The 23591-nt window shown below is 43.2% G+C and overlaps 1 protein-coding gene across 5 annotated transcripts in view; it reads right to left on the minus strand.

Moving 5' to 3' along the window:
- The window catches only part of MACROD2 (mono-ADP ribosylhydrolase 2), a 3010403-nt gene that overhangs the window by 1014363 nt on the left and 1972449 nt on the right, over positions 1 to 23591 (minus strand). The gene's annotated exons all lie outside the window — the stretch shown is intronic.

Raw genomic sequence — 23591 nt, forward strand, 5'->3', positions numbered from 1 at the left:
GCCCCTTACACAACCCAATGAGTTCTGGTTCACCATGAGCTTGCTGGGTAGTCTGTACAGCCAACTAACTTATCTGTATGTTTTCAGGATGTGGAAGGAAATTTGAGTGATAGGAGAAAAATACACATTGTATGTAAGCAAACCTGAATACGTTTTTATAGCCAATTAAAAAGGAATGTTTGAATTGCGTTTACTTAGGGAAATTAGGGAAAGCTTTAACAAATATTTCTGCGTCAAGGACTGGTATAATTTTCGGTGCTCAAGATCACCTCCAAGTAGAGAGACCAGGAGCCCAATGGTGCAGTATCGTTTGTAAGAGTTGGTATATGATAAAACGTGTAAGAGCTATACTCACAAAGGTGGGCTGCAACAATCTGCAACCACCATTCAAGCCTACGGGAAAATAACCATCCCCACTCGGTATTCCAGGTCTACTCAGCAGGCTCTGGTCGTTCACACTCCTTGGGGTTAATTGCATACACTAGTATTTGCAGTGTAAGTCCCCTAAGAGTTTAACTATTCTCAATACTCTGTTGGAGGTACCCTCTTACATCTAACAACAGATTAATATATCTAGGAGTATATATAAGTCTTACCTTCTTAAGGACAAATCACAAAGGTAAGCCTACTTTTCATTCATGCACATAAGGCAGAAAACGCGTGTCACAGGTACTGGCCAGCTTCCTCAGGTTAATACAAAGTGCCTTAACAGCAGTATAACATGAATGTGAGTGCCTCTATATTGAGGAAGCGGGCCCGTGAAATGCAGTGTCTGTCTTATGTGTATGAATAAAAAGTATACTTACCTTTGTGGTTTGTCCTTAAAGAGGAACTGTCGCGAAAATCTTAAAACTTAAAACACATACAAATAAGAAGTACATTTCTTCAAGAGTAAAATAAACCATAAATTACTTCTCTCCTATGTTGCTGTCACTCACAGTAGGTAGTAGAAATCTGACATTACCGACAGGTTTTGGGCTAGTCCATCTCTCCATAGGGGATTCTCAGCATGGCCTTTATTTTTTATAGAGACATTCCCTGAAAAAGATTTATACAATGATGCTGGCCAGCCTCCCTGCTCACTGTATACTATCTTGGCAGTTGGATGGAGCAACTGCCATTCACTAAGTGCTTTTAAAAATAAAGAAAACCCTGAGAACCCCCTTATGAGAAGATGGGCTAGTCCAAAATCTGTCGGCAATTTCTTATTGTAAGTGACAGGAGTATAGGAGAAAAGTAATTTATGGCTCATTTTACTCTGGGAGAAACGTACTTCTTATTTGTATGTGTTTTAAATTTTAAGATTTTCGTTACAGTTCTTCCTTAAAGTGACTCCGAGCAGTGAAGAAACTATGGAAAGATGGATATCATTTTAAAGCTCTCTTTCTCCTCTTTCTGACGACCCCTAAATCGTCGCCCTACGCCTTTTAGTTTTCTCTATTTTCGCGATCGAAATCGCAGCCGCTGCAATTTCAATCGCGAAAACAGCGAAAACTAAAAGGCATAGGGCGGCGATTTATATATCATTGGAAAGAGGAGAAAGAGAGCTTTAAAATGATATGCATCTTTCCATAGTTTCTGCACTGCTCGGAGTCCCTTTAAGGAGTTAAGTCCTATATTCTGTGTCAAGGGGTACTTTAGATGATGTTTCGGTTATTTTACCCATAATAGGAGGTAATTGGCCAGCACAGTCATTGACAAAGGCGATGAGAATTTGTACTCTAAAATAGAGGCACAAAAGAACATATATGATATTACTAGGACTATGATTAAGGACTATGGTAGGTACTAGATTGTGAGCTCCCCTAAGGGACAGTTAGTGACAAAACTATACATACTCTGTCAAGTACTGTGGAAGATGTCAGTGCTATATAAATACTAAATAATAATAACAATATAGAGCTGATGGAATGGTTAATGGTAGCATTTTTAAAAAAAGCTCTCAGAAAGCTCTGGAGGCCAAAAAGTGCTCAGAAATGCACTTATAGTGTGTCTGAGCCCTCAGTGCTTAGAGTTTTATTCTTAACCATTCCATCAAATCTATATTGTTGGACAGGGTTAGGGGGAGTTCCCGTATATGTGCTTCACGTGAAGCACGTATAAGTGTACAGCACACATAGGTGAACTCCCCTTGACCCTGTTCACATTTCTGGGTACTGAAGTGTGGTGATGGGTGAATTCGGGTTTCTGAATTTCAAGGACCAGAACACCAACATGACTGTCGTACACACACTAAATTCTTGTCTAAGACAGTCTTTATTGATCACTGCAACCAAGTCTAATCCAGCATCTGTACTAAGTTTAAAGCAAACTCAAAATGAAAATTAAAAGTCAATGTAAACCTGCACACGTCATACTTACCTCCCTTGTAGTCTACTCATCAATCACATCTACTGCATCCTGGTTTTTCACCATTTTGAAAATGTCTGTCACCCCATAACAGCTTCCTGATCAGCACACTGTTTAACTGTAATATCGCCCACTTGAGCCATACGAAAACATGGACATTACCTTGTACATCAGTTGTCCTTTCAGAGATATATATATATATATCTAGATCAGTTATTATTATTTAGTATTTATATAGCACTGAAATCTTACGCAGCGCTGTACAGAGTGTGTTGACTTGTCACTTAACTGTCCCTTAGAGGGGCTCACAATCTAATCCCTGCCGAAGTCATATGTGTATGTATGTATCATGTGGTGTATGCATTGTAGTCTAGGGCCAATTTTAGGGGAAAGCCAATTAACTTATCTGTATGTTTTTGGGATGTGGGAAGAAACCGGGGTGCCCGGAGGAAACACACGCAGACATGGGGTGAACATAAAAACTCCTTGCAGATGTTGACCGGGCTTGGATTTGAACCGAGGACCACGCGCAAAAAGGCAAGAGCGCTATTCACTACGCCATCATGCTGCTCAGATGAGCTTCTGAGAGGAACTGACAGCGAGGTAAGGATGTAATATTAATTTGCAGGTACATATTGTGTTTATTTTAAAATCATTTTACTGGGTTTAGGTTCACTTTAAGAATTCCATCATTTTTGTCTATGCCATTTCTATTTGTGTTATTTTAAACTAGTCTGTTGAATCAAAACTTAACAGAAAAGCTAGATTTTTGTAAAATCTGAAATAAACTATGGATGGGTTTTTATTATTTGTCAGTTTTGAAAGGCTTTTTCGGAGATGGATGTGGGTTTTTATTTTCTCTTGGTGGGGACCCAACAAACTATCGAAAAAAGGACACGGCACTCAGAAGACTGTATGTAGCAAGTGGACACACACTATGGGCTTGATTGACTAAACGGTGATAATGCTATGAGTTATCATGGTTTAGTGAATCAAGCCCTATATGTTTCGAGCGGAGAGCTCAAAACATGTAGTGTGTGTCCACAAGCTCCAATACAGCTTTGTTGCTACATACAGCCTTCTGAGTGCCGTGTCCTTTTAAACAATTTTATTGAAGAGGATCTATTGGATCTACAGGTGGGTTTACCTGTTGGATGCTGGTCACCGGCTGGCCAGATCTTCACCGGTTAGTTACCCAATCTCTGAAGCCTTTTCGAGTGTGGGTACCAACAATTTTGTCCTTGCATTTATAGTTGTGACGATTATGAAATGCTATATACTAGGTAGGTACTATTCAGGCCCATTTCTAGGGCCGTGCGGGCGCTCTGGGCGCCAAAGGAGTTGTGGGCGCTGTAATGGAGGGGGGAGCCGCAGCCATGGGGAGGGCAGCCTGACCTCTCCCTCCCTTCCTCTCCGCGGGCCGCCCTCCATGCTCCCCCCTCCGAGTGCGACTGCAGGGAAGGGAAGCGCTGTGTACAGAGCGCAACTCACCTCCCTGGTTCCAATCGCCGCTGGTCTCCTCTTTTCTTCATAGCCGCTGATACACACGCTGCTTCCTGTTTAGCCAGAAGCAGCATGTGTATCAGCGGCTGTGAGGAGAAGACAGAAGAGGAGACAGGCGGCGATTGGAACCAGGGAGGTGAGTTGTGCTCTGTACACAGCGCTTCCCTGCAGTCACACTCGGCGGGGGGAGCACGGAAGTCGGCCCGCGGAGAGGAAGAGAGGGAGAGGTCGGGCTGCCCTCCCCGTGGCTGACTCCATACTGGGGGGCAGCTACCTATCTAACCTATACTGGGGGCACCTAACTAATCTAACCTATACTGGGGGGCACCTACCTAATCTAACCACACTGGGGGGCACCTACCTAATCTAACCTATACTGTGGGGAAGCTACCTAATCTAACCTATACTGGGGGGCACCTACCTAATCTAACCTATACTGGGGGGGCACCTACCTAATCTAACCACACTGGGGGGCACCTACCTAATCTAACCTATACTGGGGGGCACCTACCTAATCTAACCTATACTGGGGGGCACCTACCTAATCTAACCACACTGGGGGGCACCTACCTAATCTAACATATACTGGGGGGCAGCTACCTAATCTAACCTATACTGGGGGGCACCTACCTAATCTAACCACACTGGGATGCACCTACCTAATTTAGCCACACTGGCTGGCACCTACCTAATCTAACCTATACTGGGGGGCACCTACCTAATCTAACCACACTGGGGGCACCTACCTAATCTAACCACACTCGGGGGCACCTACCTAATCTAACCTATACTGGAGGGCCCCTACCTATCTAACCTGTATTGGGGGCACCTACCTAGCCTATACTGGTGGCAACTATACTGGCTACCTATATTGGAGGCACCTACCTAGCCTATACTGGTGGCAACTATACTGGCTACCTATATTGGAGGCACCTACCTAACTAACCTATACTGGAGGCACCTACCTATCTAACCTAGGCTGGGGGCAACTATTCTGACTCCCTATATCAGAGACACCCATCTAGCTAACCTGTACTGGGGGCACCTACCTATCTAACCTATACCGGGGGCACCTGCCTATCTAACCTATACTAACAAACAAACAAACACAGAACATTTATATCGCGCTTTTCTCCTGGCAGACTCAAAGCACCAGAGCTGCAGCCACTAGGACGCGCTCTATAGGCAGTAGCAGTGTTAGGGAGACTTTCCTAAGGTCTCCTACTGAATAGGTGCTGGCTTACTGAGCAGAAAGAGCTGAGATATCCTGGGGGCAACTATACCGGCTACCTATACTGGACGCACCTACCTAGCTAACCTATACTGGTGGCAACTATACTGGGGGGACCTATAGCTGGCTACCTATACTGAGTGCAACTAGACCTGGCTAACCTATACTGCGAGCATGTATACCTGGCTTAGAAACTGCCTAGAAACTGCCCTGGTACTATTATTTGGTCTCAGCACACTCCGTGAAAAGTTAAACAGCAATAATAAAGTATATTAGTACTTATAAAAAGTCATGATAGCTGATTTCATTGTCCTTGTCTTCCAGACTGAGGATTTTATTCTAGGAGATGTCTTTATTAGCTGTAAAAAGTACAGAACATGTCACTCTCTAATATAAGTTTTGATCGCACCAACAAAAAAAAATTAGTCATGATTAATACAAGCTTTATTGTCTTTTTGATGATGTAAAACTCGGATCTTTCTCAACATTAGATAAAACCAGAGGATTACTCATAATGACTGTGAATTTATGTACTTTTCATGAAAGTGTCTTTCTTGAAAAATAATGTAGACCGCAAATCCCAGGATTCTTTATTACTTTCTGTCTATGTGCACTAAACCATCAGGCTTTTTTATACGAGCAGTTGCAGTTCCCTATTATATTTTAAGCTATTTGGTTCAGACCTAAAACCCATTAATTTTAATATAATGGAATGTTCAAAGTCATCTATAAAAAAATAAAAAAAAATACAAAAAATAATGCATTCAGTCAAAAGTTACACTTACCTAGCCAGGTATAAAGGGCACAGTAATACATTTACTTCAATAACATTTGAATACTAAAGAAAAAATAGGATATTCCATAATTTTTCTAAAACTTAATAATAAACAATGACTAGTGAAGCAGTTTTGAAGGTCTTGCAAGACCAGCTGGGAATCATGCTGCCTGTGCGGAATTAACATGTAGTGCTTACAACAAAACGGGTGGAGCTCCCCCCCCCCCCCAAAAAAAAATCAATTTGCACACTGCACTTTGTCTGCATTTACTACCGTCTTTCCCCTAAAGTAAGACCTACCCCGAAAGTAAGGCCTCCCTTATATTTCAAGCATGCTTGAAATATAAGACCTACTCTGAAAATAAGGCCTAGCTGAGGGGGGGGGGGGGGTGCTGTGTGTATGAGGAGGTGTGTGGGCTCTTACCGCATCTCCCTTGTGGCTGCGTCCCCCTCCGTTCCTAGTAATTCCTCCGGTGTCGGCTTTGTAATTCATCTGTGAGGGCACCCTTTGACCCTCACGCAGTACGCTAGGCCGGCTCTGCGCTGGCGCTCTCTTCCTGTCATCATGTGCGCCCGGCTGATGCGTCCCAAACGCACATTGATTAGTCAATGTGCGCCTGGGACGCATCAGCCGGGCGCACATGATGACAGGAAGAGAGCGCCAGCGCAGAGCCGGCCTGGCGTACTGCGTGAGGGTCAGAGGGCGCCCTCACAGATCGATTACAATGCCGCCGCCGCCGGAGAAATTGCTTGGAATGTAGGGGGACACAGCCACAAGGGAGGTGCGGTAAGAGACCACGCACCTGCCCATACACAAAGCGTCTAGCCCCTCCCACCCCCAAAAATAAGCCCTAGCACACATTTCCCCCCCCCCCCCAAAAAAAAAAGAATATAAGACAGTGTCTTATATTCGGGGAAAGACGGTAGCATGGTGGTGTAGTGGATAGTACTCTCCCCTTGCAGTGCTGGGTCCTGGGTTCGAATCCCAGCCACTATCTGCATGGAGTTTGTGTGTTCTCCCTGTGTCTGTGTGGGTTCCCTCCAGGCACTACGGTTTTCTCTCACATCCCAAAAACATACAGAAAAGTTCATTGGCTTCCCTCTAAATTGGCCCTAGACTACGCTAAATACAACTAAGGTATACATAAATTGCCCCTAGACTTTGATCCATACATAGACATATGCCCCTCTGAGGATAGTTAAAGTGGACCCAAATTAAAATACAAGATTTCAGAAATAAAATCTATTTTCTAAATTATAATAAATAGCGGCCTTTTTTCAGCTGCATGATGACAAATATAAAATATTTTACATGTATTGGAGGAACCCCTGCCTTCCTTTTATATATAGGAGGGCATACGCTAGACTTACTGTTCCACCTCGGAATGGACATTAGTAACATAACAGTAACCCCAGTGGTGTGGTCAGACCATCACATAATACAGTTTACTATTGAACATCACCCTATCAAGCAGCTCCCTAAAGAAACAATCAAAACTCGTCCCCTGAGTAAATTAACACCGGAGAGGATAACTGCCAACCTGGATTTCACAAATCTGCTCCACAGCCAAATGGACCCAAACACTCTAGTAACCCAGTACAACACCACGATATATGAAACACTTGACAGTATTGCCCCATGGCGCACCAAATCAGCAACCAAAAAGCAGAAAGCGAATTGGTTTGACAAAACCATCATGGATCTAAAAAAGAAAGGGCGCAGACTAGAAAGACAGTGGCGTAAATCAGGGACTGAGGAGCACAAATCTAGCCTAGTTCAACACCTCAGACAATACCAACAAGCAATAACCAAGAAAAAATCAGACTTTATCTCGCACAAAATATCTACAGCCAACAACAGAGCTGCTCAACTCTTCCACACAGTGGAATCACTCTGCAATCCTTCCTGCCTAAAAGCCCCAACCACATACTCCAGGGAAAGGTGTGAAGAATTCTCTGCCTTCTTAACAAACAAGGTGTCTACCATCTGTGCCAGCATTACACCAACTACAGCAATTGACCACTGGACGTTGCATATGCCTACTACCGTACCACCATGGCAAGTCTTTGACACTCTGAGTGTAGAAGATTTTGGAATTCTCATTCAAAGTCTCCGCCCCACTACCTGCGACCTAGATCCTGGCCCAACTGGATCCTTAATGCAGTGCCCAGAGCTGATCAGGCCAGCACTTCACAAAATCACTCAGTGCTCCTTGCAAAGTGGTCTTTTCCCAGAAGAACTAAAGAAAGCAATCATAAAACCCCTCCTGAAGAAACCATCACTAGATCCTGATTCTGTAACCAACTACAGACCTGTGGCGAACTTACCATTCCTATCAAAAGTTATCGAGAAAGCAGTCGCCAACCAGCTAGAAGCCAGGCTTACAGATAACAACATCTTTGATACTTTTCAGTCAGGATTCAGGAAAAGGCACAGCACTGAAACAGCATTAGTCCGAGTAATGAATGATCTACTTACTGCAAGGGACAAGGGTGATTGCTCAATTCTGATTCTTCTTGGCTTGTCAGCAGCATTTGATACTGTGGATCATGAAAATCTTATCCAGCGACTGAAGAATTACTGTGGCCTAAGGGGTACTGTTCTTAGATGGTTTCAGACCTTCCTATCTGGCAGGACACAGCAAGTATGTCTGGGCACACACTACTCTAATCCAGTGCCACTTGCCTATGGAGTTCCACAGGGTTCTGTACTATCACCATTACTCTTTGCAGCCTACATGCTCCCACTGGGCAAAATAATCCAGAACTATGGCCTAGGATACCATTGTTATGCAGATGACACACAACTGTATCTGTCCTTCAAGCCTGGCACCCAAGACCCATCAGCATCCATAAATGCGTGTCTAGTGGATTTACAAAATTGGATGAACACCAGCTGGCTGAGGCTGAACTCTGACAAAACAGAGGTGTTGGTGGTAGGTGGTCCACACATGATGGATAAAGTTCAAAACGCTCACCACCTCAAACTAGCAATTGGGGGAGATACTGTACAGTATAAAGACTCTGTGCGAAACCTTGGGGTGATCCTGGATGGAAATCTAAAACTCAGACAGCAGGTATCAGCTGTCGTCAAGTCTTCCTTCTTCCATCTAAGAAATATAGCGAAAATCAAACACATTATCCCAGCTGAAGACCTACCTGCCCTGGTTCACGCATTTGTATCCTCCCGCCTAGACTACTGCAACGCCCTGTTCGTCGGATCTACAGATAAGGCTCTGCGCCCCTTACAGCTAGTACAGAATGCTGCAGCCAGACTCCTAGCCAATGCCCCCCGCAGCTCACACATCACCCCAGTACTGCAAACTCTTCACTGGTTGCCAGTAAAATGGAGAATCAATTTTAAGATCTGCCTGCTGACATTCAAGGCTCTACACCACATGGGACCCAAATACATAGCGGATCTATTGGAACTTTATGCCCCTTCACGCACACTCCGCTCTGCCAACAAGATGAAGCTGGTTATTCCCAGGATACACTTAACATTTGGTGCTCGGGCCTTTTCCTTCGCAGCCCCTACTCTATGGAACTCACTTCCACAATCAGTACGAGAGGCTCCTTCTCTGGACAGCTTTAAAAAAAGGCTAAAAACTCACCTCTTTTCCCGAGCCTTTGAGACTGCATAATGCAGGGTCACAGCGCTTTGAGTCCCCAGGGAGAAAAGCGCTATATAAATATTATTGTTATTGTTGTTATATTGCCAGGACAGAATCCGGTGGAGTAGGTGGTGTCCGGCAAAGGAGGAATTGCTAATGGCTGCCACCTGTATAACCCTAGTTGTGAAACGAGAAGGGTGAAAAGCATACACTGAAATGCTCATAGGCTTGAAGGACTGTTTATTTATCTTTGTATGTGTCAGAGTAGTGCAACTAAATATTTTGAATAAAAAAAATGTTTGGTTTGGGTCCGCTTTAACCTCCCTGGCGGTATATTAAAAACCGCCAGGGGGCAGCGCTGCCTTTTTTTTGCTTTTTTTTTTTTAAATCATGTAGCGAGCCTAGGGCTCGCTACATGATAGCCGCATCCCCCTAGCCCCTCCGATCGCCTCCAGCGATAGGCGATCAGGAAATCCCGTTCAAAGAACGGGATTTCCTGGAGGGCTTCCCCCGTCGCCATGGCGACGGGGCGGGATGACGTCACCGACGTCATGGACGTCGTGACGTCTAAGGGAGACCTGATCCACCCCTGAGCGCTGCCTGGCGCTGATAGGCCAGGCAGCGCAAAGGTCTAGGGGGGGGCTCTGCGGTGGCGCGGTTAGCGGCGAATCGGCGCGGGCCGGCGGCGATCGGTGTGCTGACGCAGCTAGCAACGTGCTAGCCGCGTTCAGCAAAAAAAAAAATACGCAGATCGGCCCAGCAGGGCCTGTGAAAACCTCCTGCGCGGCTTACCCCGAACTACGTTCGGGATTACCGCCAGGAAGGTTAAGTGACAAGATTATATACTCTGTACAGAGCTGTGGAAGATGTCAGCACTATATAAATATTTAATAATATTACTTACTCTAATAATATGATATTGCCACGAATCGATTTTTAGAATCACCTCATTATGATATTGTTATAATGATCAACCTAATCAAGCTACAGTATTACTATAAATTGTATTATTACCTCTGTCCACTTATTAACTTAGCATGCTTACTCATGCCTATAATAGCTAATAAAGTATTCCGTTTTTTGCATATCACTTGTGTGTCTCAAACATACATTCATATGCGGTTTTGCTTTGGTGCTTATATGTGGATATCCTAGTTAGTATCTGGATTAGACGTGAAGGAGACATAGTTGACAACTGCATGTCTTAGGCCATGTTCACAGTGACCGCTGCATTTCCTGTGACAGCAGAAACGCAATGCAATGGATTGAGAAGGCTGCACATTACCTACACGTTGCATCATATCCATGTACAAACACAGAACAAACACAGACCATTTATATCGCGCTTTTCTCCTGGCGGACTCAAAGCGCCAGAGCTGCAGCCACTAGGACGCGCTCTATAGGCAGTAGCAGTGTTAGGGAGACTTGCCCAATGTCTCCTACTGAATAGGTGCTGGCTTACTGAACAGTCAGAGCCGAGATTCGAACCTAGGTCTCCTGTGTCAGAGGCAGAGCCCTTAACCATTACACTGTCCAGCCATGTACTGTCCAGTGGAGGCCAATCTGGGCATTGCAGCAGCCACCCTCATACATGACATGAAGCAGCTTCTTGCTGCTCGGTAACCACACCATGTGTCAGACACTGACATGCATGGGATTACAAACGATGACATGTGGCTCTATTGCACTAAAGCCAGAAGGTGCTCGTGGGCCACACAGGAAGCTGAAGACATCCTTGTAAAAGAGGTCCAACACTACACTCGTGAATATGCAATGCGTTTTACTTTAGGGAGAGGACTATAAAATAGCATATGGCTGTCATACATCTCATATAGTAAAGTTTTATTTGAATCAGTGATGGGATCTTCTCATTTATGATTCAAAAATATCTCAGATAGACCAAATCTTTACCATATCCCTCAGTAAGTCATATGTTTTTCTCCATTTCTCCAGGATTAAAATGGGGGTCTGTATGGCTGATAATGTGGTGAAACCACTCCCACAGTGTGATGTCAGGACCTAGGTTTTGAGAGTTTCCTTTTCTCTGCATATGCATATCTATACTAAAACAACCTTTTAGCCTATCACATTGTTAGGGGGTGTGTTTATAGATAAAGGCAGTTGGTGCTGTCTGTTTTTCTTTTCATGTCTGCCAGTAGTAAAGTTGATGATGTGCAGGCTGATTGTGGATCAAACAACATGAACAAATTACATGGCGAATAGCAATGATTTCTTTATCTCTCTTCGATTTTTTATCTTGTCTCTTTGCAATGTTTTATTTTTTTCCCCCTTTTCACTAAAGTTCTTATTCTTTGTTTTCCCAATAACAGGGTTGTTGGGTTTTTTTTGTTAGGTAAAATGGCAAAACTAGTATAATCATTTATAAGGTCATAGCTATAGCACACCAAGTGACTTTGTGGGGGGCACACATCATGGGGACCCAGCAGTGCCTGGCTACATGGTTATTTATACAAGCCGCAATATCATTGGGAAACATATTCTGAGAACCTTGTTGCTTTGAACACAACTAAGATATTATACTGCAGTACTTGTCAACCAATCTAGGATGATAAAGGGTCTCAGTACAGAAACTGAGGTGAAGGTTTAGAAGTCTAAAGCCCTGTAATAATTATATTGTGTGTCCTCATCAAGCATAGTTGTGCCCCATACACACAGTGATAAATACACAGAGACAGGTGCAGAGACTGCTGGAACACAAGTGAAACAATCACCTACAGCAACCAATCAGCTTGCATTCCTTAAATTAACCAGGAATATAAATCAATCTTGCTCTAGCATTCTTCAAATCTGCCTTCATTATTCCCACAAAACATAAGACGGCGGTCATTGTTGGTAGATGCAGAGTGAAGAAACTCGGGTATAGCATCAGACAGAAAAGGAGCACTCCAATAGTGTAATAACGTTTAATGCAAGCCAAGGGTGCAAATGAGTATGCACATATATAGTATGAATGAATAAAAGCTTATCTCTCCAGAGTGAATGTCCTACGACCTCAGTGTCCTCCTGCCGCAGGTATGCTGAATAGCACCATGCCCAGGGGAACCTAGCAGTCAGCTCCGTCAGCCGTGGTATAGACAACGTGTTTCGGCGCCATGCATCTTCCTCAAGTCATGACATGAATTGGCAAAGATGCACAGCATTGAAACACATTGTCTCCACTACTGGAGTGTTCTGTTTGTCCTCTTTTCCTTACATACAGTTAAACCACTCATTCCAGTAGCAAGGAGCAGCACCATAGTGTATTGCTGCAGTTTTCAAGAGAGCTAATATTGTGCCAATATCTCCATACAACCAAGACTAACCATCTGCACACCTTTACCGTTTACTATAGCATCAGACAGAACTAATTCATCTGATCTGATACTTCTTAAAGAGCTACCCCAAGTGCAGTAAAATGTTTTGCACTCTGCTGCTGGCAGATGGTTAAGCAATTTTGAATAGGTCTACTTCTTGAGAACTCTGGCACAGGTTTGTTTTGATGATGAGAACACACAATGACACGCTGATTATTTACTGTGTCTACCAAGTGTGGTGCAGTAGGCCTCAACAGGTACATCTTTTAAACTAAATAGATGTGCTCCAAAGTTCAGCACAATCCTCTGGTGCCACTAATAATCTTGGATAATGTGCTAGAAGTAAGAGTACGCCAGCTGAAAGTGAGGAAAATATTCAACGTTTTCAAAGTATAAGTAAAAATACTTACCAGTTACCACTTGTAGGGAAAGATCAATTTAAGGTATGAAATGTTTTCTTAGCCACAGAACACTGGGGTTTACAAGACTTACGCGCATTTCATCAGGTATAGTGCCAGTTGACCTGGACTACCTGGAGTCCCTTTATAGTGGTTGAAAGGTGTAATGGTTAAGGGCTTTGCCTCTGACACAGGAGACCTGGGTTTGAATCTCAGCTCTTCCTGTTCAGTAAGCCAGTGCCTATTCAGTAAGGAGTCCTTGGGCAAAACTCCTTAACACTGCTACTTCCTACCGAGACCACCCTAGTGGCTGCAACACAAGTGCTTTGAGTCTGCCAGGAGAAAAGAGCAATACAAATGTTATTTGTCTTGTCAAATTAAAATTGAGGTACTCATGCTAGATCCGGGCAGTCAATTAACATTAAGACTCCCTAACGCTCCAGAGTGGAGTACTGAGAGCACCCTTAGTGGCTGTAGCTCCTAAGTGTTTAGAGAACGACAGGAGAAATGCAGTATACAATTGTTTCTATTAGTATTATTATTGTACCTGATGAAGCTAGTATAAGTTCCACAAAACGCATTGTTTTGAGTTCAGTAAAGCTTATATTAGGTGCTCATTATAGAAGGTAAGTACTTACAATACTTTTCAAAAAGGAATGACTAGTGGGCGGCTTTCGTGAATGGGGAGTAGAAAAACAATGCGCTTGTATGTTGTTCTTTAATTATCCAGCGTACCAGATTGCTAAACATCATTGTCGGACACCTGTCCACACTCTAGATTCTCAAGACCTCACAAAACAATCCCGTAGAGCCATATCAAGCCATGCCATGCACTGATGAGGACATGGATTGATGTGGCTCTATAAAATGTATTAGCTACATGTTCATTAGCAACTAGCAGTTCTGGATATGAAGCCTTGCTTTCAGGGGCATAAAGAGATAATTTGCAAATTTGGGAGTGATGCATCATGGGAAACTAAGTTGCTCACTTAAAGCTGAATTGTCACAAATACCTTTTGTTTTAAGAAGGCAAAATAACATTTAGCTTTGCTTTTTTTTCAATAGAGGGCTTTTTGGTCTCTTTTAGTCCTTTATTGGTCCTGGTGGTTCTGGGACACCCTGAGCTGCCAGGGAATTCCCTGAACATGCTATAAACACGCATAGGATTATTTTAAACTGGGTAGTTTGCATGCATTTGCACAGCTGTCAGACTGTTTGTGTGAACTACCGAAGGCCCATACTCTCAACCTGATTTTTACAGTGATCTTTCAGTTCAGCGATTTTTTAACGATGGTTCCCGAGATCTCACGTCGTGGTTACATGCACACGATAATACAAACATTCTGTGATGCGTGGCGATTACAACTGTCATGAAGGCTTGAGACCTGTCGTGTGCTGTTGCGTGTTCCAGCAGGGGAGGAACATGGATCGGGGAACCTCATTTCTCAGGAGGCGTCGCTGTGAGGTTCCCGATCAATCTTCAGGTGAATATTCAGCTTTAGTCAGACCTAGTACTGTATATTTTAAAAGTGTATGTATTCTTTAACCACTTGCCGACCGCACACTCATACCGTGCGGCGGCCGTTTCCTGTTAGATCACGAAGCGGGTCTCCGTGAATAGCCTGCGAGCCGCTGATTGCGGCTCGCAGACTAAATGTAAACGTAGGAGACGTATGTCTCCTTTGTTTACACTGTACGGCGCTGCTGTGCAGCAGCGCCGTAAGGCAGATTGGCGAACCTCGGCCAATCAGCGGCCGGGGATCGCCGCCATGTGACAGGGGACGTCCTGTCACAGGCTGCACAGGACGGATAGCGTCCTGTGCAGCCCCAATCACCAGGGGGCAAGGTAGGAGAGGGAGAAGCGGAATTTCGCCGCGGAGAGGGGCTTTGATGTGCCCCCCCCGCAACAATACAGCCAGCAGGAGCGATCAGACCCCCCCTGCACATCATCCCCATAGGGGGGAGAAAAGGGGGCGATCTGATCGCTCAGCATACACCCTGATCTGTGCTGGGGGCTGCAGAGCCCACCCAGCACAGATCACAAAAAACAGCGCTGGTCCTTAAGGGGGGGGGGGGTAAAGGCTGGGTCCTCAAGTGGTTAAATACATACATTCCAGCAGTTCTGGAGGTGTGGTTAGCTTTCAGGGACATCAAAGAGATTATTTGCATATTCAGCAGTGATGCATTGTGGGTGACATCTCAGAGCTCACTCCAACCTGAATAATTGTAAAAACCTTATATTTTAAAGAGACTCCGTAACAAAAATTGCATCCTGTTTTTTATCATCCTACAAGTTCCAAAAGCTATTCTAATGTGTTCTGGCTTACTGCAGCACGTTCTACTATCACCATCTCTTTAATAAGTCAACTTATCTCTCTCTTGTCAGATTTGTCAGGCCTGTTTCTGGAAGGCTGCCAAGTTCTTCAGTGTTGTGGTTCTGCTATGAACTCCCCCATCCAGGCCCCTCTCTGCACACTGCCTGTGTGATATTTAGATTAGTGCAGCTTCTCTCTGTTCTATTATCTTTTACAAGCTGGACAAATCCTCCTCTGAGCTGGCTGGGCTTTCACATACTGAGGAATTACATACAGGCACAGCTGTCTGCACTCTGCAGGAAGAAACAGCCTGACACTTCAGTGGAAGATAGCTGCAGGGGGAAAGAAACACACAAATGATCTCTTGAGATTCAAAAGGATGGCTGTATACAGCCTGCTTGTGTATGGATGTATTTTCTATGTGTGGACATACTGTACATCAATCTACTTCCTGTTTTGGTGGCCATTTTGTTTGTTTACAAACAGACTTTTTAAAACTGTTTTTAACCACTTTTAATGTGGCGAGGAGCGGCGAAATTGTGACAGAGGGTAATAGGAGATGTCCCCTAACGCACTGGTGTGTTTACTTTTGTGCGATTTTAACAATACAGATTCTCTTTAAGAAGGCAAACTTGTTCACATTGCGTTCGGCTCGCGTGTCTGTCCGCAGTGGGCTTTTTTTTCCGTGGGTTTTTCCACAATTTGCTGCGCGTTCGCTCATTTTTGTGGGCATTTTTGTAAGCGCTTTTGCCTTTTGATCTCGAAAAAAATCCGAAAAAATAAATACACGCTTGCCAAAACGATTTTGTGAGCGTTTTGCGTTTTTCCTATACCTTCCATTAAGGAAAATCGCCTCAAAAATGGCCCAAGCACCGCTTTTCAAAGCAAATTGCAAACTAACCGCTTTGATATGAACTCTCATAGAGAATCATTGCGCAAGCGCTTTCAGGGCTATTACGAAAGTGCTTAAACTTTTACAAAAACGCCTCGAATGTGAACAAGGCCTAAGAGGGCTTTTCGGTCTCTTTTAGCCCCTTACAAACTCCCAGGAGTTCTAGTTCACCATGAGCTTACTGGGTAATCTGTAACTCTGGGTGTTTTAAGTCCTACCCCATAGAGCCATATCAATCCATGCCATGCACTGATGAGGATCAATGAATCCGAAATAGGCTGTATACATGTTGGATTATTGTGGCTCTGTGGCTCCTTTTCACAAACGGGTCAGGGGGCTCTGTATGACTGATATTGTGGTGAAACCCCTCCCACAAGAAACTGAGTACGTACTCCTGCCAGTTTCTTGTTTGTGAACCTTGCTGCATTGTGGTAAATAGCTTTTTACAGCTGTTTCCAACTGCCAAAAAAGCATGCAGCAGCTACATCACCTGCCAACAGTAAAAATGTCACCATGTAATAAATGTCAGAATGTAAATCAGGGATTTAAAAGATTTTACAATGGGCAAACACTGACTAAATCATTTATACATCATTATTGTAAAAATTATTGTTTAAAAAATTCAGCTAGGAGGCAGCGCAGCAGTTTGTTTTTTTTTAAATCATGTAGCGAGCCCAGGGCCCGCTTCGACCGCCTTCGGCGATCTCCGATCAGGAAATCCCGTTCAAAGAACGGGATTTCCTGGAGGGCTTCCCCCGTCGCCATGGCGACGGGGAGGGATGACGTCACCGACGTCGGGACGTCATTAGGAGTCCCGATCCACCCCTCAGCGCTGCCTGGCCCTGATTGGCCATGCAGTGCACGGGGTCTGGGGGGGGGGGGGCGGCACAATGCGACGGATAGCGGCGATCGAGCACGGGGCGGCGGTGATCGGTGTGCTGACGCAGCTAGCAAAGTGCTAAAAAAAAATGAAGCAAATCGGCCCAGCAGGGCCTGAGAAAACATCCTGCGCGGCGTACCCCCGGGGTTACCGCCAAGGAGGTTAACTAAGAGGGCTATGGATGTTTCCTTTTAAAGGGAACCAGAGATGAAGGAGCCTGAAAAATGAAAAAAAAAAAACATTTTATACATACCCGGGGCTTCCTCCAGCCCATCAGCATGGATCGCTCCCACGCCGCCGTCCTTCGCTACCTCTAACGCCGGTACCGGGTCCCATCACTTCCGCCAGATGCGGCCAGTTGGATGCATATACAGGGGCTCCCTCCGCATGCGCCTGCGCAGTACGGAGGGAGCGCACAGCGCTTGCGTCGACTGGCCCTGACTGGCCGAAGGGTCGGGACCCGGTCCCGGTGGATAGAGGCAGCGGAGGACGGCGGCTTGGGAGCGATACGTGCTGATGGGCCTGGAGGAAGCCCCAGGTATGTATAAAATCTTTTTTTCATCTCTGGTTCTCTTTAAACAATACAAGTTGCCTGGCTGTCCTGCTGATCTCTCCAGCTGCAGTAGTGGCTGACTCACAGACCTGAAATAAAAATGCAGCTAATCTAGTCGGACTTCAGTCAGAGCACCTGATCTGCATGCTTGTTGAGGGGCTGTGGCTAAAACTATTAGAGACACAGGATCAGCAGGAGAGTCAGGCAACTGGTATTATTTTAAAAGGAAACATCCATATCCTTCTCAGTTTAGGTTCCCTTTAAAGCAAATACATTTCTACTTATACTTTTTTTCGTTTGCTTCATTTGCTACTTATATTTTGGAGTTGAGGCAGCAGTACAGGACTTTTTTTTTCTAAGGTCTTAAAACACCATACTTATTACCCACAGAGAGCGCGTATCAGCTTGCGTGCTTCTCAAAGTCTGGATTCAATAATACAGAAACTCTAAAGCATATCAGCTGGAGTTTGGCTTGCGGGACTTCGGCTTCCAGGATTTATCTTGCTTTATATCTAACTTCCTAAACCTAGTTACCAATAAAAAAGCCCCAGGTTATGTAACAAAGCCACTTCTAACTCAACTGTCAGAATTACAAGCAGGGAACAGTACGGCTTTGACAGATATCTAAGGTTACAGTCGTTTGGCGAATATAATTTTGCTTGTTAAGTGCACTTCATATCTTTCCAGGTATTCTGGGACTAATTGACATGTACTTGCCATAGCCATTTTTTTCCATTTTCAATTAACATTCTTCTTAACAAGGCATCAATTCTAAATGAAGACGACGCGCACACAGTCAGAACGCAAGCTTTTCAGTAGTTTTATACAAAAAAATAAAATAACATGAAATAAAAGCTGTGTGATAATTGAATGTCAGAACAAAGTAAAATATGGCAGTTACTTAATAACACCTTGTGTATTTGTTAGACTGAGAAAGGCTGACCTAGAAAATAATTAGGAATTCTGCAGTTTCTTTTATTTCTTTGTGAATTAATTATTAGAATCTTTTGTGATACGATGAATAGATGTCAACAGGAAGCTAAAGAGGTTTTTAATTAAAGGCATATAGATACTAAAACAATCCTGCTGATAAACTCCACATTATACAAGCTTACACATGAATAATATTTTGGGGATGGGGGATGTGCCCTACCACTGTGTCAAGCTTCTTAACATACCCTTTTAAAGTGGACCTGAACACTTGCACAAGACACAAGCAAACCAGAGAGAAATGCACCCTGTGTGCTTTTAAAGAGCCTGTCTAATTCCCCCTCATCTTCAAGTAATCACAAGTGTAATTTGACCTCTCAGCCTTGTCAGCACAAAATACTGTTGGGAGAGCCAAGACATAAAACAGTCAAAAACTGTTTAAAAACGAGGACAGGGGGGTTAGTTAGAGTAAGTTTCTGCCTCCAAGAAAAATGCCACTAATTGGGTTGCGCTCTCAAACTGACAGAGCTCACATACTGATGTACTAACAAAACTGGATGAGCTGGCAAACTGATATACTAAAAGGACCAGCAGGCACTGCCTTGCAGTGCTAGGACCCCGGTTCAAATTCCAACCAGGCCGTTGTCTGTACTTAGTCTGTATGTTCTCCCCATGTCTGTGTGGGTTTCATCCAGGCAGTCTGGTTTCCTCCCACATCCCCAAAACATACAGATACATGAATTGGCCTATCCCTAAATTGGTTCTAGACTACAATAGACATATGACTATGGTAGGAATTAGATTGTGAGCTCCTCTGAGGGACAGTTAGTACAGGTCTATATACTCTGTACAGCGCTACAGACGATGTCAGCACTATATACATACTAAATAATAGTACTGGTGTACTGACAGACCTGGCAGCTACTAGCGTACTGGTGGACTGGCCGGGACTGGTGTTCTGGTATACTGACAATACCAGTGTTGCAGATGATGCTGACAGACTTATGCACAGCCCGGTAGACTAAACAGCTTAACTACTAACTCAGTTTCTATTCGTTAATCTAAGTCCCCGATTCAATGAACCCCGGCGTCTATGAGATGCCTGCATTCATGGTATCTTCCTGTTGTTACAGTGCCACGCATTACTTCCGATTCACATGCTTACGTACATGGATCAGAAATAATGACTTAGGACATCTTGTGGTCAAATAGTAAATTAAACCAAAAACCACTTTTTTTTTTTTTTTTTACTAAACACTGACTTTTATAATTAACTATTTCCCTTCCACACCCTCCCATAGTACCCAAACTTTTTTTTTTGTATAGGAAAAAAAAATTACATAAAGAAAAATATATAAGTAGTTACCTTAGGGAATGAACTTTTTTTAAATATTTATATCAAGAGGGTATATTTCTGTTAATTATTAATTTATGGGCTTGTAATTAGTGATGGACGCAAAACTGAAAAATGCACCTTTCATTCCAAATAAAATATTGGCGCCATACATTGTACTATGAAAAAAAAAAATTAACGTTGCAATAACCGGGACAAATGGGCAAATAAAATGTGTGGCTTTTATCCACAGTATAATGTTTTATTTTAACACTATAATGGCCAAAAAAAGACTTTTTTTCTTATTGTTCCAATTAAAATGTGTTTAAAATAAAATCATTCTTATCATAATGTACCTCCCCAAAAAAGCCTAATTGGTGCTGAAAAAAACAAGATATAGATCATTTTGTTGTGATTAGTAGTGATTAAGTTATTGGCGAAGGAATGGAAGGAGCGCTGACAAGTGAAAATTGCTCTGGTCCTAAAGGGGTAAAAAAAACAACTCAGTGGTCAAGTAGTCAAAGAACAACTATCAAATAAACCGTTCTTCTAGAGCTTTTAGCCAGCAACACTAAAATGCTTTTCTAGGGTCTCTCAGCACAGCCTGTGTGAAAAAATAGGTTTGTTTACCAGATGTTTTGTAACAATTTTTGTGTCGGCATTGGGGGGGAGGGGGAGGCAGAGCTGAACTGTAACCTGGCTGTAAACTGTTTACTTTACACTGCATGGCAGAGAGAACACAGAGCTTCAGCTGATGATTATTTACACACATTTGAAGCTATATTTCTGCTTTCAATCATTCTGAACAGATTCCAGGCACAGTATTAGAGCCAGTAAAGATTGTTTCTGTATGCTGTATGTGCTGGGCACCATTCTCCATAGTAATGCCCACAGTGAACACTGTTCTCTGTAAATGTCATTTTCTTCATATAAAACATGAAAAGAAGAAAAAAGCCTTTGTATTGCTATTTGCTAGTAATTATTGGAAATATATGTGGAATTTAGAATTTTAGTTAACTTTGATAGTTGTCCTTTTAGGACAGTGAACAAACTGTGGCAGAGGCAGAGAGACTGAGGGCTGTTTGGGGAAGGTTTAAATAAGACTGGCTTTCAAACCAGTGCTGAGGGTCTTCCCCCTTCCACTTGTACAGAAGTGCACCAAGGAGCATACCTGAAGAGGGAACAGAGAGACTGCATGCATACTGCCCCATCCGGGGATGGTGGCAGTAGACACCGAGTGATCTGAGGAGCTTGCCACTGGATTGGAGAAAGGGTCGGTATAACAGTAGCTGTTCTTACCTCAGTATGAGATATTGTGAGTGGGATCTATATAGTCTTTTGATGAACCAATTTTATAGGTAATACAAAAACATTCAAATATATGTATAAATATAATAATAGTGCTTAAAGGCCCAGTATTACAAAAAAATTGTAAAATACATGTAAACACACAAACACGCTTCTTCAAGAGTAAAATGAGCTATAATTTACTTTTCTCCTATGTTACTGTCACTTACAGTAGTTAGTAGCAATCTAACGGCACTGACAGTTTGTCGACTAGTCCATCTCTTCATGGGGGATTCTCAGCATTTCACTTATTCTTTACAAGAGCATACCCTTGAAAGGACCAATACAACACAAACACCTGTTTGCACACAATTTTGGCAGTTGGAATGAGCATTTGCCATTCACAAACTGCTTTTGAAAATAAAGAAAACCATGAGAATCCCACATGAGGAGATGAGCTAGTCCATTCTTCATCAAAACATTAATAGTGAGGACCTAACAATCCACCACTCACGCTTGGGTGCAAAAATGTAATCAGTGTGCTGTTGTGTCTATGAAGACAATGCCTCAGTGGAGATGGAGAGGATGTTACGGCGGGCAGGCTGAGATTTTGACATCACAAAGACGATAGAAAAAACATCATGTGGTGTCAGCTGTTAAATAAAACAAGGATTCTGAATGGTTGCCGTGAGTTACGGCTCCTCTTTTGCTCCAGTTTTCTTTGTACTGAAGCCTCCAAAGGTGACAACAAGCCCCCGAGGATCATCTAATGTTCAGGTGTGTGGAAATAGAACAATATTTCACTGTAGGAATCCTAAAACAACATGCACTGCCATTACATCAAAGCACAGCATGTTCCATGTAAGAAATAACACCTAGCAGTAGAATAACAAGTCTTTATGATGGATTCCTTTTGAAACTAGTGCTTAGCATTAATATTTAGGGAATAGCAGAAATGTGTAGCAGAATTTCTTCCCCTGGCTGCTGTTATTGGCATGTATCCGTGACAGGCTGTTTATTGTCACTGAAGGAATTGACAATGAAGAACATACTTGAGCATGGTTTCGTACATTACACAAACAAGGGGTGCACCCTTGTTGTAGAAACCACTGCCGATGATAATGTGCCACCTCGAAAAGAATCAAATGATTTTCTTGGGTCTGTAATTATGCAGAATTGGCGCTGTAAACTATTTTTGATTAAAAGTCCTTTGTAAAATGAGTCCGGCTACTTAGAGACTAAAGTGACAGTTCAGATGTGTTGATTTATGCCTAATTTAGAGATTTTACTTCACTGGGAAAAAAAAGAACTATGTAACGGAATTGTAGAAGGATTTTGTAAAGGCTGAGTTTAGGATATTAGCCTCAACTCACAAAGCATTATGGCATTCGGTAATGCAGAAAACAGCTGATTTTACTGATCACCTTGCCAAATTCCAATTCACTAAACCTATTATTGCCACACTGAAAAAGCATATTTACTGACTAGTGAGGTAAATTACCGACTTGTGCTGTAAATACCTCAAGAAATGTCAGGATATTGCAATTCACAAAGATGAAAGCATTTGGTAAGTCATTCCATAAAAGAGTTCGGTATTTACCTCCAGCTTTGACTAGTCGGTAACTCACAATTTCCATACAGGGAGACCCAGACAGCCAATAAGGAGAGCCACACAGCCCTGCTTCTCACCCCATTTGATCCGACACTCTGGAGAGTGGGATGGCAGAGCAGGAGAAAGAGACATTTAAAAAGGCTTCTATGTATCACTTTAGATATGCATATCTATATAATGGTAAACAGAAGAGCTCCCTCTAGTGGCTGCAGCACATCTAATGGGATGTCAGGGATGCACTGGACAGTAAACCCCTCGACTCATGCACACCACTTGTGGAAAAACTCACAGCTTCCTGTCTGACCTTCTCCACAGCTGGTGAGGCTTATAGAGAAGGGCTTAGTGAATTGAAGCATTTTTTTTATACCACCGAACTTCTACCGCATGCAGAAAATCTTGGTGAATTTGGAGTAAGTGTAAAATATAGAATACAGTATTTTACAGACCTAAATGATTCAAATTACCGAACTACCCTTAGTGAATTGAGGCCTGGGTTTCACACATGAAAAAGGGGTTTTCTGTATTTTTTGTTGTAACTAGAGTCTACATGATGTTTGTAACGGCTGTACACTAACCAAGTGTACTGCTGTTACAAGATATGTTAA

The sequence above is a fragment of the Hyperolius riggenbachi genome, chromosome 4, assembly GCF_040937935.1.
Source record: "Hyperolius riggenbachi isolate aHypRig1 chromosome 4, aHypRig1.pri, whole genome shotgun sequence".
Lineage (NCBI taxonomy): Eukaryota > Metazoa > Chordata > Amphibia > Anura > Hyperoliidae > Hyperolius > Hyperolius riggenbachi.